The 15,016-nt window shown below is 46.2% G+C and overlaps 1 protein-coding gene across 1 annotated transcript in view; it reads left to right on the top strand.

The window, feature by feature from the left end:
• The window catches only part of map2 (microtubule-associated protein 2), a 123,303-nt gene that overhangs the window by 35,821 nt on the left and 72,466 nt on the right, over positions 1 to 15,016 (top strand). The window contains 1 exon segment of the mRNA XM_031797558.1: positions 8,734 to 8,810. The gene's annotated coding sequence lies outside the window, so the exon portion shown is untranslated.

Genomic DNA, 15,016 nt, shown 5'->3' with positions numbered 1-15,016 from the left:
CATTGCTTCACTCTAATGGACTATGGACAGGCTGATCATTAGGCTATGGACAGGCTGATCATTAGGCTATGGACACGCTGATCATTAGGCTATGGACAGGCTGATCATTAGGCTATGGACAGGCTGATCATTAGGCTATGGACAGGCTGATCATTAGGCTATGGACACGCTGATTATTAGGCTATGGTCAGGCTGATCATTAGGCTATGGACAGGCTGATCATTAGGCTATGGACAGGCTGATCATTAGGCTATGGACAGGCTGATCATTAGACTATGGACAGGCTGATTATGTCATGACTTCCGCCGAAGTCTGCTCCTCTCCTTGTTCTGCGGCGTTCGGTGGTCGACGTCACCGGTCTTCACCGGTCTTCCAGCCATCGCATGTCCTGGCCAATTACCATAACTTCAAATTCTAAGACCGTCACAGCCCTAAGCGCGCGCATGCGCGCACACACACACACACACACACACACACACACACACACACACACACACACACACACACTATTTCTGTGACTAAGACTCTGAGAACATAATCATATGCTCCTCTTTGTTCTCTTTTCCTTTCCCTAACTTTCCCCAATCCTCCTGTGTTGTCTAACTCTCTCCACTCATTCTCTTTCCCCCCCTTCCCGCTTTTCTCCTCCCCCTCTCCTCCCCCTCTTCTTCCCCCTTCCTCCTCCCCCTCTTCTGTCCCTCTTCTTCCCCCTTCCTCGTCCCCCTCTCCTCCATCCCCTCTCCTCCCACTCCTCCCTCCCTGTCTCTTCCCTCTCTTATCCTACCCGGCCCAACTCCTCCCTCCTCCCACTCTGTCTCTTCCCTCACCTATCCTACCTTACCCTGCCCCACTCCTCCCTCTCTGTCTCCTCCCTCTCTCTCTGGCTCGTCCCTCTCTGGCTCGTCCCTCTCTGGCTCGTCCCTCTCTGGCTCGTCCCTCTCTGGCTCGTCCCTCTCTGTCTCCTACCTCTCTGTCTCCTACCTCTCTGTCTCCTACCTCTCTGTCTCCTACCTCGCTGTCTCCTACCTCGCTGTCTCCTACCTCGCTGTCTCCTACCTCGCTGTCTCCTACCTCTCTGTCTCCTACCTCTCTGTCTCCTACCTCTCTGTCTCCTACCTCTCTGTCTCCTACCTCTCTGTCTCCTACCTCTCTGTCTCATCCCTCTCTGGGGGGGGGAGAAGAAGGGGGGAGAGAGAGAGAGAGAGAGAGAGAGAGAGAGAGAGAGAGAGAGAGAGAGAGAGAGAGAGAGAGAGAGAGAGAGAGAGAGAGAGAGAGAGAGAGAGAGAGAGAGAGAGAGAGAGAGAGAGAGAGAGAGAGAGAGAGAGAGAGAGAGAGAGAGAGAGAGAGAGAGAGAGAGAGAGAGAGAGAGAGAGAGAGAGAGAGAGAGAGAGAGAGAGAGAGAGAGAGAGAGAGAGAGAGAGAATATATATATATATATTAATGCTGGAGGCAGGAGCTTCTTTTGACACCCTAGCCAAAAGCATCATCTTCTGTCTGTGTGTGTAAGCCCTTCAGCTCTGCTGTGTATCACACTGTAATGTCATTTGTCAAAGTGATGTTTATATCCCGTAGAGGAAGTCAAACTGAGAGAATTGACACCCGGGCTGCGTTCCAAATGGCACTCTAAACCCTATAGGCCTCTTCAAAAAGTAATAGGGTGCCATTTGGTGTAGGTATGAGTCTACTGGAGCTCTCTATAGGTCCTGCTGCTCTCACCTCTTTCCACTGCCTGCTATTCATCTATTGGCCCGTGCTCTTCTCTCTCTCTGCTGCCTGTCCTTTCAGCTCTTATTCTGTGTTCCCCTACCAGACTGTGTGTATGGTGCAGTACCATAAGAGTCTTGACACTCTAACCATAGTGAATAGCTTTGTTCTTGGATCTGTCTGACCACCGTGGATGTGTGTGGGGGTCTGCAGGAGACCTTAAGTCTACTAGTGTTTGTCCACGAATACTGATAGACTACGTTCCAGATGGCACCTTATTCCTTGTATAGTGCACTACGTTTGACTTCAGCTATATAGGGAATAGGGTGCAATTCATGTTCTGTGATGGCGGGGCCAGCTGTGACAGGTTGTCTCTTCCCATGTCTCAGGTCTATCTGCTCTGTTGAAGCCTGTGGCTTTGGCAGCAGCTTTATGTTTGATCTAGGAGGGGTGTGTATGTACACTACATGACCAAAAGTATATGGACACCTGCTCATCGAACATTTCATTCCAAAATAATGGGCATTAATATGGAGTTGGTCCCCCCTTTGCTGCTATAACAGCCTCCACTCTTCTAGGAAGACGTTCCACTAGATCTGGAACATTGCTGCGGGGACTGGTTTCCATTCAGCCACAAGAGCATTAGTGAGGTCGGGCACTGATGTTGGGTGATTAGGCCTGGCTCACTGTCGGAGTTCCAATTCATCTCAAAGGTGTTCGATGGGGTTGAGGTCAGGGCTATGTGCAGGCCAGTCAAGTTCTTCAACACCAATCTCGGGCAAACCATTTCTGTATGTACCTTGCTTTGTGCACGGGGGCATTGTCATGCCGAAACAGGAAAGGTCCTTCCTCAAACTGTTTCCACAAAGTTGGAACCACAGAATCCTCCACAATGTCATTGTATGCTGTAGCATTAAGATTTCACTTCACTGCAACTAAGGCCAGAACTATGAAACTATGAAAAACAGCCCCAGACCATTATTCCTCTTCCACCAAACTTTACAGTTGTCACTATGCATTCGGGCAGGTAGTGCTCTTCTGGCATCCGCCAAACCCAGGTTCGTTGGACTGCCAGATGGTGAAGCGTGATTCATCACTCCAGAGAACGCATTTCCACTGCTCCAGAGTCGATTCTTGGCAATACACATGATGATCTTAGGCTTGTATGCTGCTGCTCGGCCATGGAAACCCTTTTCATTAAGTTATTGTGTGGGCGTTGCTTCCAGAGGCAGTTTGGAACACAGTAATGAATGTTGCAACCGAGGACAGACGTGCACGTGTTACGTGCTTCAGCACTCGACGGTCCCATTCTGTGAGCTTTTGAGTGTTGTTGCTCCTAGACATTTCTACTTCACAATAACAGTACTTAAAGGTGACCGGGGCAGCTCTAGCAGGGCAGAAATCTGACAAACTGACTTGTTGGAAAGGTGGCATCCTATGACGGTTCCACATTGAAATACACTGAGCTCTAATTGGCATGATGCTCTATACCCTCATACTCAACTGGCGGACCGTGGAGCGGATCCGACCCAGAACGTGGTCAAAACGGACCGTCGAGCTTGGACCCCTGGTATCATATAAACACACATAATACATGGAAGAATGCTTACTGTGGATTGCAGCTTTAATAAAACAGCAACATAAAAGGGAGAATGACAGAGGGGTTGAGAGAGAGAGGGTAGAGAGAGAGGGTAGAGAGAGGGAGAGAGAGAGGGTAGAGAGAGAGGGTAGAGAGAGGGAGAGAGAGAGGGTAGAGAGAGAGGGTAGAGAGAGAGGGTAGAGAGAGAGGGTAGAGAGAGAGGGTAGAGAGAGGGAGAGAGAGAGGGTAGAGAGAGGGAGAGAGAGAGGGTAGAGAGAGAGGGTAGAGAGAGGGTAGAGAGAGGGAGAGAGAGAGGGTAGAGAGAGAGGGTAGAGAGAGGGAGAGAGAGAGGGTAGAGAGAGGGAGAGAGAGAGGGTAGAGAGAGGGAGAGAGAGAGGTAGAGAGAGGGAGAGAGAGAGGGTAGAGAGAGAGGGTAGAGAGAGGGAGAGAGAGAGGGTAGAGAGAGGGAGAGAGAGAGGGAGAGAGAGGGAGAGAGAGAGGGTAGAGTGAGAGGGTAGAGAGAGAGGGTAGAGAGAGAGGGTAGAGAGAGGGAGAGAGAGAGAGAGAGAGATAGGGTAGAGAGAGAGAGGGTAGAGAAAGGGAGAGAGAGAGAGAGAGAGAGAGGGTAGAGAGAGAGAGAGAGGGTAGAGAGAGGGTAGAGGGAGAGAGAGGGTAGAGAGAGAGTATAGAGACAGAGAGAGAGAGAGAGAGAGGGTAGAGAGACAGAGAGAGAGAGAGGGTAGAGAGACAGAGAGAGAGAGGGGGTAGAGAGAGAGAGAGGGTAGAGAGAGAGAGAGAGGGTAGAGAGAGAGAGAGAGAGGGAGTTGAGAGAGGGTAGAGAGAGAGAGGGTAGAGAGAGAGAGAGAAAGGGGGAGAGAGAGAGAGAAGGTAGAGAGAAGGAGAGAGAGAGGGTAGAGAGAGAGGGGGTAGAGGGGGAGAGAGAGAGGGTAGAGAGAGTATAATAGAGAGAGAGAGAGAGAGAGAGTAGAGAGACAGGGAGAAAGAGAGAGAGAGAGAGAGGGTAAAGCGACAGAGAGAGAGTGAGAGAGAGAGAGAAAGAGAGAGAGAGGGTAGAGAGACAGAGAGAGAGTGAGAGAGAGAGAGAAAGAGAGAGAGAGGGTAGAGAGACAGAGAGAGAGAGAGAGAGTGAGAGCAAGTGACAGAGAGTGAGGGAGAGAGAGAGAAAGAGAGAGGTAAAGCTGGATCAAGGGAGCATTCCAGGATTTGAGAACAGAGCTCCTTCATTGGCCCAGTCCTGTGTGTGTGTGTTCCTTCATTAGCCCAGTCCTGTGTGTGTGTGTTCCTTCATTAGCCCAGTCGTGTGTGTGTGTTCCTTCATTAGCCCAGTCCTGTGTGTGTGTTCCTTCATTAGCCCAGTCCTGTGTGTGTGTGTTCCTGCATTAGCCCAGTCGTGTGTGTGTTCCTTCATTAGCCCAGTCCTGTGTGTGTGTTCCTTCATTAGCCCAGTCCTGTGTGTGTGTGTTCCTTCATTAGCCCAGTCGTGTGTGTGTTCCTTCATTAGCCCAGTCCTGTGTGTGTGTTCCTTCATTAGCCCAGTCCTGTGTGTGTGTGTTCCTGCATTAGCCCAGTCGTGTGTGTGTTCCTTCATTAGCCCAGTCCTGTGTGTGTGTTCCTTCATTAGCCCAGTCCTGTGTGTGTGTGTTCCTTCATTAGCCCAGTCCTGTGTGTGTGTTCCTTCATTAGCCCAGTCCTGTGTGTGTGTGTTCCTTCATTAGCCCAGTCAATCTCAGAGTGCTGTCATATAATCAATGGGATCTCAGTAGTTTCATCATGTTTAAACCCATTTCATCAAAGGGATCAGATCTGACTCACTGGATTCTCTCGACTCGATGACTGATCAAATTTCATCACATCTCATCCTGCTCAACCAATAAGGCTTTGCTTTGCTGCAAATGAGGCTTCAGGCTGGGCGCTACTTTTGACCAGAGCCATGTGAGCCATATGAGACCTGTTTGAAAGTAGTGCACTATATAAGGAATAGGGTGCAATTTGGGACACATGTCCAGTCAGTCAGTTCGTGAGCTCCATGCTCTACGGGGCCCCTGGACTGCCTAACTGGACTGAGTCACAGCCAATCAGCTTGCAGTTCATTAAGTTACTGGTCAGCCTGCTTTCATTAACAAGTCTGGTCTTAATCTGCTAATAGTGTTGGACAGACGGACGGGCAGACTGGACTGGACACCTCACTGACTAATTGACATATACTCTCCGTTATCTGACTAATTGACATATACTCTCCGTTATCTGACTAACTGACATATACTCTCCGTTATCTGACTAACTGACATATACTCTCCGTTATCTGACTAATTGACATATACTCTCCGTTATCTGACTAACTGATATATACTCTCCGTTATCTGACTAACTGACATAAACTCTCCGTTATCTGACTAACTGACATATACTCTCTGTTATCTGACTAACTGACATATACTCTCCGTTATCTGATTAACTGACATACTCTCCGTTATCTGACTAACTGACATATACTCTCCGTTATCTGACTAACTGACATATACTCTCCGTTATCTGACTAAATGACATATACTCTCCGTTATCTGACTAACTGACATATCCCCCCCCCCGTTATCTGACTAACTGACATATACTCTCTCTGTTATCTGACTAACTGACATATACTCTCCGTTATCTGACTAACTGACATGTACTCTCCGTTATCTGACTAATTGACATATACTCTCCGTTATCTGACTAACTGACATATACTCTCCGTTATCTGACTAACTGACATATACTCTCCGTTATCTGACTAATTGACATATACTCTCCGTTATCTGACTAACTGACATATACTCTCCGTTATCTGACTAATTGACATGTACTCTCCATTATCTGACTAACTGACATATACTCTCCGTTATCTGACTAATTGACATGTACTCTCCATTATCTGACTAACTGACATATACTCTCCGTTATCTGACTAACTGACATATACTCTCCGTAATCTGACTAATTGACATGTACTCTCCATTATCTGACTAACTGACATATACTCTCCGTTATCTGACTAACTGACATATACTCTCCGTTATCTGAGTAATTGACATATACTCTCCGTTATCTGACTAATTGACATATACTCTCCGTTATCTGACTGACATATACTCTCCGTTATCTGACTAACTGACATATACTCTCCGTTATCTGACTAACTGACATATACTCTCCATTATCTGACTAATTGACATTTACTCTCCATTATCTGACTAACTGACATATAATCTCAGGTTTCTGACTAACTGACATATACTCTCCGTTATCTGACTAACTGACATATACTCTCCATTATATGACTAATTGACATTTACTCTCCATTATCTGACTAACTGACATATAATCTCAGGCTTCTGACTAACTGACATATACTCTCCGTTATCTGACTAATTGACATATACTCTCCGTTATCTGACTAACTGACATATAATCTCAGGTTTCTGACTAACTGACATATACTCTCCGTTATCTGACTAACTGACATATACTCTCCGTTATATGACTAATTGACATTTACTCTCCATTATCTGACTAACTGACATATAATCTCAGGTTTCTGACTAACTGACATATACTCTCCGTTATATGACTAATTGACATATACTCTCCATTATCTGACTAACTGACATATAATCTCAGGTTTCTGACTAACTGACATATACTCTCCGTTATCTGACTAATTGACATATACTCTCCGTTATCTGACTAACTGACATATACTCTCCGTTATCTGACTAACTGACATATACTCTCCGTTATCTGACTAATTGACATATACTCTCCGTTATCTGACTAACTGACATATACTCTCCGTTATCTGACTAACTGACATATACTCCCCGTTATCTGACTAACTGACATATACTCTCCGTTATCTGACTAACTGACATATACTCTCCGTTATCTGACTAACTGACATATACTCTCCGTTATCTGACTAACTGACATATACTCTCCGTTATCTGACTAACTGACATACTCTACGTTATCTGACTAACTGATATATACTCTCCGTTATCTGACTAACTGATATATACTCTCCTTTATCTGACTAACTGACATATACTCTCCGTTATGAGACTAACTGACATGTACTCTCCGTTATGAGGCTAACTGACATGTACTCTCCGTTATCTGACTAACTGACATATACTCTCCGTTATCTGACTAACTGACATATACTCTCCGTTATGAGACTAACTGACATGTACTCTCCGTTATCTGACTAACTGACATGTACTCTCAGTTATCTGACTAACTGACATGTACTCTCTATTATCTGACTAACTGACATATACTCTCCGTTATCTGACTAACTGACATATACTCTCCGTTATCTGACTAACTGACATATACTCTCCGTTATCTGACTAGCTGACATATACTCTCCGTTATCTGACTAACTGACATATACTCTCCGTTATCTGACTAACTGACATATACTCTCCGTTGTCTTTGGATAGCATTTTGACCCTTTGAGCCATCTAGGCTACCCAAACGCCACGCCACGCTCACATATGTTAGTGTCTTCTCTGCAATGAGTCTTGATCTGAGTACCTCTGATTGTTCCCCAGAAACCGATGGGTTGGGACAGAACCAGAACACACATGGGGTAAAGCAGTGTTTGGAAAATGTGTCATTGGCTTTGATACTCTGATTGGTTAGAGACGATCCAATTGCTGATGACTTTTGTACAACACCTCTCATTTTGACGTTACCACAAATTACTGCAACGATGGCAGTACGAAGCGAACATAGAGCAGCGAAATAATTCAGTTTGAGTCATCAGGCAAATCTAGGGGGAGAGTAGTTTGCAACATTCATATACTTTTACATACATTATATTCTGACCTTGACTTGATTATATCCTCCGGTAGCCCCTCTCATTCACATGATACACCCTCACATGGACACACATGGAGCAGTGCATCCCCTGCTTAGAGGGAGCATACCCATCTGAAGAGGCTAATTGGGTGTCTGGGGCCGGTGCATGTGGGTTGTCCCTAGCTAAGGGGATGGATGTCCTTGTGCCCTGGGGCCTTGTTAGGGTCTGGTTATATGAACCTTGCTGCAGCCTGACTGGGGCTGTGTTCACTGTGGGTACAGGGATGATTAGTGGCTCTGAAAGCCATCCGTTCACATACCAGAACCAGGACAACCTACTTACTAGTCAGTCTCCTCTGTGTGCTGTCACTATCATGCTGTGGGCAGTGTCCTTGGCGTGTGTGTGTCTGTGAAAGCATGGCTGCTCTCAGTGTGAGATGTTGCTAACCAGTTACCAGGCTGGTCTATGCCACCGCACCATCTGCAGTTGTGAGGAAACAAAGAGGACAGGGTAGCATTATACTTCTGTAATTATGACACCCCTCTCTCTCTCTCTCACTCTCTCTCTCTCGATCTTTCTCTAGGTCTCTGGAAGTGTTTTTTTTCTCCTCTGTGTGCTGAAAGGAAAACGGTTAACCTCTTCTCCTTCCTCTCTCACCAGGTAAGTCTCTCTCTCTCTCACTCACAATGTATGTCTCGCTCTCTCTCCCCCTCTGTGTGATATATTTCTGTGTATATTTCTTATGTATGAAGCTGCAAAGATGCTGCGTCACTCTGCCTGTTTCTCTGGCATGTGAAGAATCTCTATCTCTCTCTGTAGGGGAGCTACCGAGCTAGCTGTGACAGCTACAGGAAGCACTGGCATATTGCTGCTCTCCTTTCTCATCAATCTCTCTCTCTATCTGCTGATGTTCTTTCTCAAGCCCTCTCATCTCTCTCTCTCTCTCTCTCTCTCTCTCTCTCTCTCTCTCTCTCTCTCTCTCGTTCTTTCTCACACCCTCTCATTTACTGCCTTCTGTTTCAATGTTTGTGTTTGGCATAATTATTGAGGATCATGTAGTTGTAGCCAAACAAGGTATGTTTTATCACAGCAGCATACTGTTTCTACATTTTATGTTTTGGCATTGAGAGGGCCTTTTGAGTGTGTGTGTTGGGGGGGAGACACACACGGTCTGTGCCAAAATGACAGTGAAGGAGACTGTCTAGACGCACACAACCCAGCCAGGATTCTCTCTCGTTGGTGTATGGGGGAGGACAGAACACACACGACTCCCTCTAGGTTCAGATCAGACGGAGCAGGTGGATCATTTCTTACGGTTCGCTGCAGGTATGTTTTTTTTTCCCTTTGGCAACCTATGTCCTATGTAAGTGCACTACTTATTTAGGTCACGGTCGAAAGGAGTGCACTATGTAGGGATTAGGGTGCCATTTCAGATGTAGCCTTAGTCTTCTCGTTATATATTTTGTAACAACTCCCTTCATGTTGAACTGTTCCAGGTGGTTGTTGACATTCAGGCAGATTTCACTTCTGCTAATATGTCCTTCATCCCCGTCACACACAAAATGCCTGAGCACTGAGTATCGATTAGGCTTCTCTCTCTCCCTCTCTCTCTCTCTCTCTCTCTCTCTCTCTCTGTCTCTGTCTCTGTCTCTGTCCCTCCCTCTCTACCTTCATCCAGCCCTCCCATGAGTGGAATCAGCAGTGACATTTCTGATGAACTATTCGTTTAGCCTCTTTCCTCTCAGTCACCCAGCCCCCCTCTGAAGCAGCATAGAGGCAGGCACACACATAACCAATCAATGGGGAGTGGATTGGACCTAAAGAGAGGCCCACAGCCCCCAGCTCAGAACACGTGTGTGTGTGTGTGTGTGTGTGTGTGTGTGTGTGTGTGTGTGTGTGTGTGTGTGTGTGTGTGTGTGTGTGTGTGTGTGTGTGTGTGTGTGTGTGAGAGAGTTAGCTGAAACAAGACAGCAATTAGACCCTCTGAAGCTGTCTTTCAGTTTGACTATTTGGCAAACCAAGGATTAAATGTTACAATGTGTGTGCGTATGTGGCTGTGTGTATGTGTGTGTGTCAGCTGAAACCTCCAAAAATCTACTCGATGTATTTCTATATATATTTATACATCAAATGGTCGACTGTATCCTACTATGTTCTCCAGCACATTGACTCAGTGTAAAAATATTGCCATGCAAAGCCTGGTGTTGTTCTCAGGAGAGCCAAGTCTTTGCTGATGGTCTTCTATTTGTCATGTTGCCTTTGTCACCTCATTTGTCACTGTGCTGTGTGTGTGTGTGTGTGTGTGTGTGTGTGCGTGCGAGCAGAGGTAGCTAACTGGTTACTGTGTCGAAACAGCCACTGCAGCAGGTAGGGCAATGATGTAATGTCTTTGGTCTCTATTACCCCCCCCCTCTCTCTCTCTCTCTCCCTCTCCCTTTCTCTCCCTCTCCCTCCCTCTCTCTGTCATTCTCCCTCTCCCCTTTCCCTCCTTCTCTTTATATCCCCCCTCTCTCTCTCTCTTCCCCCTTCTCTCCCTCTCCCTCCCTCTCTCTGTCATTCTCCCTCTCCCCTTTCCCTCCTTCTCTTTACACCCCCCCTCTCTCTCTTCCCCCTTCTCTCCCTCTCCCTCCCTCTCTCTGTCATTCTCCCTCTCTCTTCATACTGATAAGCAGGAAAATAGGTTACTGGTCTGTACCCATAGCTTGATGGTCTGGCACCTTGCAGAAAGTAAATTACAGTCACGGGAAGGAAGTACTAGGCCTAATACACATCTTAAAGCTCAGACACACTGGTAGTGTTTGCCTGCCGAGAGTACTTAGCACCTCTAAACAGAGTGCCTTCCATAATTAGCCAGCCTTGTGCAAAACGATTCTACATGTAGAAACGGGTGAAAATGTCAGCAGTCAGGCACCCACCGACGGGGTGGTCCCTAAAATACACTGCTCCATCAGCAAATGAACAAACGGTGAACGAACGGTAGACTATGTTTTCTTCACCTACTCACTCTCTGTAGGCCTACCCTGTGTGGTCTCTCTGCTGGAGGCGTAGTGATGGGGGGTGATATTATCCCATGAAATTATCCCATGGAGGCCTGGTGGGTTGATAATAATATTATATTGATGCAGCGTGAAGTAAAGAGCCCCTGGGGGTGAAGATCACTTACTAGAGGGAGAGGAAGTCACACCGGGTCATCGCATACATCTCTATTTACACAGGGTGATTCCAGTGTATGATCCCATGGTGTGTGTGTGTGCGTGCGTGCGCGTGTGTTTTAGACTACTCTAGGGGAGGCTGCCTGCTGAGTCTGATTAATGATGTGCTAAGCGAACATTATCATTAACTATCCTGGCTAACCTCTCAGTAATATAGACCTGCTGTGTATTTTTCTTTCTCGATGTATGATATCGGCTACCCAAAGACATACTGCTGGTATTTGTGATACTCCTTTGCTCTTCCATATAAAAACATAACCATATGTAGAATCTAGTGCATTGGACTGCGGTTCTCCAATATAACCTCATCTGGAGTTATTTGTGTGAACTTACAGTATGTAGTCATCAGAAGAGTTACTCCAGTAGCTACTGTCACTAGAAAGGTTTGCAATTTGATGTCTGTACACCTAATGTCACACTAGGGTTTGCATGGGGTTGCAGTTCATGTCTGTCACTGATATACCTAGTGTGTTCATTTACAATGAGCTGTCAAGTAAACAAGCATCCAAACCAAGTCATCTAAGGCAACAGCATATTTGGAGTCATCCTCCAAGGAGTCTGGAAGTGCAAACAAGCTTTCTTTTGCAACTCTACGGCAGTGAGAGATCAATTCCTCTTTTCTTCTTTGGGAGAAAGAGAGGGATAGAGAGAGAGAGGAGAGGGAAAGAGAGATTGGACAGAGAAGAGAAAGAAAGAAAGAGATGAAGGGAGAGAGGAGAGAGAGAGATGAAGGGAGAAAGAGAGATTGGACAGAGAAGAGAAAGAAAGAGAGAGAGAGAGAGAGAGAGAGAGAGAGAGAGAGAGAGAGAGAGAGAGAGAGAGAGAGAGAGAGAGAGAGAGAGAGAGAGAGAGAGAGAGAGAGAGAGAGAGAGAGAGAGAGAGAGAGAGAGAGAGAGAGAGAGAGAGAGAGAGAGAGAGAGAGAGAGAGAGAGAGAGAGAGAGAGAGAGAGAGATTGTAAATTCATGAGATTTCCTGTAAAAAAATACAATAGTTGTCCCCACTGTATAAACTACTCTACCTACAGTACTGCAGCATGTTTAACAGCTGCTCACGTGAAAGCCTGAAACACACAGGGTGTATGATCTCTCAGGTTGCAAGCGAGGAGGAGTGTGTGAGGTAAACACACGTCGCCTGGCGCGTGAAGACCAGGCAAACAGCATGACTGTGAGTCTGTCCTCAGAGTCGCGTATTTAAGATCACTGCAGTAGAGAAAGAGGATGAGACAACAGTTCACAGGGTGATGCTGGGTGCATGCTAACAACCATCTGTCGTATTCCTACTGCAAGAGAGATGAGCCAAGTTGGAATCAGAAACACAGAGACTGTCAACGTAAGGATTCTCTTCCTGGGGCTCTTGTTCTATTTAATTGTGGGGGGGGGGGGGTTCAAGGGAAAGTGAGCCGTCTTGTGAAGTGGGAGAGGATGGGAATGGGATTGAGGATGGGCCAGTGTACCATGCTCTCTAGGATGAGATAGATCTGTCTGGAGTAGAATAGGATGGCTGTCTCTCAGATAGGATGGGATTAATATTGATGAACTCAGTGCAACTTGTCTAACTTCACTCTGGTTCCAATGGCTCACTGGGTTAGAGCCTGGTGCTATCAAGCAGTATGTATTTGATTCCCTCATGGGCCATCACTGTCAATGGGGAAAATTATGTAAGTAATGTCAGCTGTATGGGTAGATCACTGGGGGGAGGGGCTAAGCTAAGGACTCTGGGACTGAACACCTTCCTCTGCAACTGGTTCCTGACAGGATTCCCCCAGGTGGTGAGGGCAGGCAACAACATATTCGCCACGCTGATCCTCAACACCGGGTCCCCTCAGGGGTGTGTGATTAGTCCCCTCCTGTACTCCCTGTTCACTCACGACTTGAACACCAACATACATTTAGCTGATGACACGACGGTGGTAGGCCTGATCACTGACGACGATGAGACAGCCTATAGGGAAGATGTCAGAGACCTGGCAGTGAGTTGCCAGGACAAGAACCTCTCCCTAAACATCAGCAAGACAATGGAGCTGGTCGTGGATTACATGAAACGGAGGGCCGAGCACTCCCCCATCGACAGGGCTGTAGTGGGGCAGATCGAGAGCTTCAAGTTCCTCGGCATCCACATCACTAAAGATGTATCATGGTCCACACACACCAACACAGTTGTGAAGAGTGCACGACAATGCCTTTTCCCCCTCAGCAGGCTGAAAGGTTTTGGCATGGGCCCGCTGATCCTCAAATAGTTCTACAGCAGCACCATTGAGAGCATTGCGGCTTCATCACCGCTTGGTATGGCAACTGCCTGGCATCCGACCGCAAGAGGGGAGAGAGGGGAGTGCACACGGCCCAGAACATCACTTGGGCCGAGCTCCCTGGCGTCCAGGACCTTCAAAAGAAGGCCTTAAAAATTGTCAAAGACTCCAGCCACTCAAGTCATTTTCTCTTCTACCGTACGGCAAGCGGCACCAAGTCTGGAACCAACAGGACCCTGAACAGCTTCTACCGCCATGCCAGAAGACTGCTAAATAGTTAGTTAAATAGTAATCAAATAACTACCCGGACTATCTGCATTGACTCTATCTGCATTGACTCTATCTGCATTGACTCTATCTGCATTGACTCTATCTGCATTGACTCTATCTGCATCTGCATATTTTTTTACATACACTGCTGCTACTGTTAATTATCTATATATATATAGTTATATGTAGATACTGTATCTACCTCGTACCCCTGCATATCGATTTGGTACTGGTACCCTGTGTACATAGCCAAGTTATCATTATTCATTGTGCAAATATTATTACATTACTTTTCTGTTATTTCTCTATTAGCTTTCACTCTGCATTGTTGGGAAGGGCCCGTATTTCAGCATTTCACTGTTAGTCTACACGTGTTGTTTACGAAGCATGTGACAAATACAATTTCATTTGACTACAATACCAGACAACAACCCACACAACACAACACAACATGCCACCAGGGAACTGGGCTGGCTGAAGTGAAAGTAACCTTAATACACTTTTAAAATAAAATAAACATTTGTCAGTTAGGAACAAATTCTATTTTCAATGATGGCCTAGGAACATTGGGTTAACTGCCTTGTTCAGGAGCAGGAGCAGGAGATTTTTATCTTGTCAGCTCAGGGATTCGATCTTGCAACCTTTCGGTTACAAGTCCAACGCTGTAACCATTAGGCTTCCTGTTTTAATACATGTTCATATACATGTGAAAATTAAATGTTTGTTTCTTTCTAACTTCTGGGAGGGAAATGGAACACAAGGTTTTTGGACTGTGCTCAGTAAGGGGAAATCTTTTGGATGAGAACATTGTTCGCTCTCTCTCTCCCACTTACTCTCTGTTTGTATGTACACACTTGACTGTCTATACCTTGCCTAAATGTGTATGTTCGTGTACTATAGTATATTAGTCCAGTCTTACTTAAACTTATCCACCCTTTCTTCTTTCCAGGTGTGAATAGGAAGTTGTCCCTTGTTATTGTGTGTTTCCTTGGTCATCTCTGTCCTGTCCCGTACTGTACTTCTGACGATAGCGAACGTGTCTGCACAGACCTTGACTCACCACCGGGAGTCCCACACCGCCTTACCAGGTAAACCAAGCCTCACAATGCTGATCAATGATGTCCCATCGACGTGATTT

This window comes from Oncorhynchus kisutch, linkage group LG2 (genome assembly GCF_002021735.2).
Source record: "Oncorhynchus kisutch isolate 150728-3 linkage group LG2, Okis_V2, whole genome shotgun sequence".
In the NCBI taxonomy this organism is placed as follows: domain Eukaryota; kingdom Metazoa; phylum Chordata; class Actinopteri; order Salmoniformes; family Salmonidae; genus Oncorhynchus; species Oncorhynchus kisutch.
This window is presented reverse-complemented; position numbering and strand designations above follow the sequence as displayed.